Source organism: Phaseolus vulgaris, unplaced genomic scaffold (genome assembly GCF_000499845.2).
Source record: "Phaseolus vulgaris cultivar G19833 unplaced genomic scaffold, P. vulgaris v2.0 scaffold_12, whole genome shotgun sequence".
Lineage (NCBI taxonomy): Eukaryota > Viridiplantae > Streptophyta > Magnoliopsida > Fabales > Fabaceae > Phaseolus > Phaseolus vulgaris.
In genome coordinates this window covers 785,820-790,259 of record NW_027174081.1, presented here as the reverse complement: position 1 = coordinate 790,259, position 4,440 = coordinate 785,820, and the positions used below count along the sequence as shown (strand labels likewise).

Below are 4,440 nucleotides of genomic sequence, written 5' to 3'. Positions count from 1 at the left end.
ATTTAGAACCATTGATGGACATTATGAATTTTTAGTCATGCCTTTTGGCTTGACTAATGGACCCTCCACTTTTCAGGCAGCCATGAATTGATGGAAAATGTGCCTTCATGACTGAATTCTTTTCTTGGATTTTGGAAAGGATTGGCGAAAGCTTCAATGGAAGAGATGAACAAGGATGGCTCATATAGATCTATGGTTTCCTTGAAGGTGCATGATAGGGACAACGATTGGTTGGGCCATATCACTTGAGCTAGGTGAAGAAGAAGATTAAGCTGTTTATCCTAAAGAGGTAAAATAAGGGAGTGAGAAAGGCTAGTAACTTTGGCAGCAATTTCACTCATTCATTAATCTTCGAAAATGAGAGCCAAGCACCTCAATTTATAGGAGAGAGGGTTGAAAATTTTGGAGCAAAAATTTGAAAATTCAAAATAAAACTCTTCAATGAGAAGGTGCCATGTGGAGTCATGCTTTCCATGTTGACCTCACACCTTCCATGCTAAATCCTCTCCAGTCCTAGGCTTCCATCTGGACATCCATGTGCTCCATGCCAATGTAATTTTTATCCTCCAATATACCCTAGATGTTTTAGGGTTACATTGGGCTCAAAGAAGCCCAATTGTTACCCTAACTAGTCACTTTTAACCCTAACTATACCTATTTTACTATTGGTCCAAATACAAGCCCAAAAACCTATGCTACTTGGCCCAAATATTTGGTCCAATTATTTTATGCTACTAGGCCCAATACATGGCGCATGAAATCCTAAACAACTTTATAAAATTTATTTAAGTTAAAGTTTGACCCAAAAATAATGTTGTCTAGTCAGCAGAAACTCAGTCTTCTTATGTTCTTCTGACCAAAGCTCTAGTTTATGTTTTCATGAGTTGGAGGTCTTCTTGGATATGTTTCTACATTCCTTCACCCTAGAGTTGTCCTCTTGATTGGGCCTACAAAAATAAACAAAAGCCCAATTAGACCCATATTTGCAATTAAATCAATAAACAATTACTAGGTATCCTTATTATGTGGTTATGTGTGGCTGGGGGCTATGCCATCATGAAAGACCTTCTTAGACCCTATTTACGACGATTTTTCCTAGTTTTTTTTTTATATTTTGATTTATAGTCCCAGTTTGAAGGATCATATTGTGCACTTACAGATTATCTTAAAAGTTTTACACACTAAGAATTTTTTTGCTGTTATCTAAGTACAATTTTGCCACTTCTCAAGTAAGTTATTTGGGTCATATCATTTCGGCTAAAGGAGTAACCCCTGATCCAAAAAAATTTACTGCCATACACAATTGGCAATAGCCATGTCACTCATGAAATTGCGTGGTTTCCTTGGTCTCACATGATTTTATAGAAAGTTTGTCTATCACTATGTCACTCTCGCTGCTCCTCTCTCCGACTTATTACATAACCAAAAATTTACTTGGAATGTCTCGGCTTAGGAGGCCTATACAAAATTAAAATTACAAATATCTAAAGTTCTTACACTACACCTACCATACTTCACCCTGCCATTTTTTGTGGAGACAAACGTGTCTGCAGTAGCCGTGGGGGTCGTGCTCAGCCAAAAGGGGCACCCGTTATCCTTCTTCAGCAAGAAGATGTGTCCAAGGCTCCAAGCATCATCAGTGTATGTCCAAGAGATGTATGCAATCACAGAAGCAATTAAGAAATGGCGTCAGTGCTTGTTAGGCTAACACTTCAAAATAATCACAGACCAAAAAAGTTTAAATACACTTCAGTCTCAAACAATCCAAACTCCAAAACAACAAAAATGGACATCAAAGTTACAAGGATATGATTTCCAAATACTATACCAACTATTAAACAAAATGTGGTTGTAGATGCTCTCTCACACCAAGACACAGGTACACCTTCAATATTGTTTGCATTATCATAGTCAATTCCATTGTTGTTTGAAGAGTTACACAAATTTTATTCCACCATAAAAGGCACAAATTACTCGACGCTTGCACTAAAGAACAACAAAAACCAGTGTCTTCTCGATCTGTCATAGTCTACTTTTCTTTTGTCAGCAAGTGTTTCTTCCCGCCACCAAGAATTTCAAAAACCGCATCCTCTAAGAATTGCATGAATATCCCACAGCTGGTCATTTCAGCATTAAACCCACTCTTGATCGCATTGCCGTTGCATTCTACTGGCCAGAGTGGACTAGAGATGTCAAGAACTACGTTCAACAATGTCCCACGTGTCAACGTAATGAGTATCTGCCAACAAAACCCCAAGGATTACTGATGGAGATCAAAATGTCAAAGAATCATCTATATCTTGCTATTGGAATCATATCAATTACTCCAACCATTCACATTACCATATCAAGTGTGGGAAGATTTATTAATGGATTTTAGAACGCACTTACCAACCTCAGCAGGTCACTCTGTCATATGGGTTATCTATGACTGCCTCACGAAGTATGCTCACTTTGTGGCCCTACCCACACAGTTCAATACCCAACAAGTTGCCTAGCAATTCTCAGTAGAGATTTGTCGTCTTCATGGGCTTCCAAAAACCATTGTCTTAGATCGAGATCCCTTATTTTGTCTGCACATTCTAGAAACACCTATTCAAAGCACAAGGCACAACATTAAAATTTATTTCCTCTTACCATCCGCAAACAGAAGTCCTTAATTAGAGTTTGGAAGCCTACCTGCGATGCTTTGCTGGAGATCACCCTCACACTTGGTTCTAATATCTCCATCTAGCGGAGCTTTGGCACAGTACGACACATCATTCCACCATTGGCACCTCACCGTTCCATGCTTTATACGGAAGACAACCTCCCACCACCTTAGATTTGTTACACATTCCACGCTCAGGAACCACCATTGCAGAATTGTTGCACCAACACCCGCTGGTTCTCCACACCTTCAAACAAACCCTTCGCTGAACACGTCAACGAATGTGCGACCAGGCTAACTGCCACTGATTCGAACGTTCTTTTAACCTAGATGATTGGGTATAGGTACGTCTTCAACCTTACCGCCATCAGTCGGTGGAGTGCCGTCCATGTTCAAAACTCGACCCTTGATACTCGAGTCCTTATCAAGTGCTTCGCCGGATCGGTGTTGTTGCCTACAAGCTTCATTTGCCAGCCACCTCATGAGTACACCCAGTCTTCCATGTCTCCCTCATCCATGCTTTCAAAGGACCACATGTGGCCACTGAACTTAACTCACCCTCTCACGTGGATTCTAAGTCTCAAAAACTTTCGAATCCGCAATTAATTCACTCACCTAACTCTCAAAGATTTTCAAATGCCCAACCAATTCACGCACCTAATTCTAAAGAACTTTCAAAACCACTCACCTAACTCTATAGAACTTTCAAACCCACAATTAATTCACTCACCTAACTCTCTGTGCCCACCACCCATCCCAACCACTCATCAGTTCCCACACAACTCCTATACTAAGGAATCCCAAACCCAAGACCTCGAATATAATACTTCTCCAATGTTCCAAAATACCTTACAAACAAGTCAGTCCAAATTCCCCCCAATACACCCTCAGTCCCAGCCCAGTAACTCCCTATCGGCCCAAAACAATCCAACCACTCACTTTGAGGACAAAGTTTTTGAACCAGCATATGGTGTTGTTTAAACTTGGCCCAACAACAATAGTCCTAAATGTTAGATTATTAAACTCAAATGGATGGCGGATTACATCGTGTAATAAACAAAGTGTTATTAAAAATATTTTGAAACAATGTAAGACCCACTTGGCCCATACAACTCCTATTTAGGATTGAATTTAACAATAATGAAGAGGAGAGAATTTTGACATTATCCTAATGTTAATTAATCTCAGCTAATGTTAATTAATCTCAGCATAACTCTTGTGAGAGTCTAGAAGCTACCCTATTAGTTGTATCATGCAACTTAGTGGACAATTTCTGTAAGAAGTAGATGATGTTAAATGAGTTTAAATATTTGAACCTGTATATCATATCTCCATAGTTTTCGGTATTACATACATATTCTTTATTTCTTTACCTTTTTCAACTGCTGCAAATTATAGCTTCAAACAAAATTAGGACCTGGGTATAAAGAGAACAAAGAAAGTGACATCAATCGCCTTAATGTTTGTTGACTTGTAACAGTAAACTGTAGCCGTTAAATTATTTTCAATGCATGACTGATAACATTAATGTTTGATCATGTAATTTCTTATTCAATTATCCTAATTTTTTGAATTTCAAATCATTATTTCTTCTCATTTTAAGATTTATTGTTGCAATTTAGACAAATGATGTAACAAGGAAATTAGGTGGTATGACAGTTTCATTTGTCACGTTTGTAACACGACATCATTACAAGAATGGAAGATTTAAAAATATTTTATCTTATAATAGCATGTAAAAAAGTTAATATCTTAATATTTACATTTTGTAAAGCAAGAAGACTAAACAA

At 38.1% G+C, this 4,440-nt stretch overlaps 1 long non-coding RNA gene across 1 annotated transcript; it reads right to left on the bottom strand.

The window, feature by feature from the left end:
* Positions 1-350: 350 nt before the first annotated feature.
* Positions 351-3,308, bottom strand: LOC137816895 (uncharacterized). The gene is made up of 4 exons (XR_011081899.1): positions 2,680-3,308; positions 2,392-2,592; positions 1,509-2,239; positions 351-947 (listed from the first exon to the last, which is right to left on the bottom strand). It is a non-coding gene; the product is annotated as an uncharacterized lncRNA (long non-coding RNA).
* Positions 3,309-4,440: the final 1,132 nt, after the last annotated feature.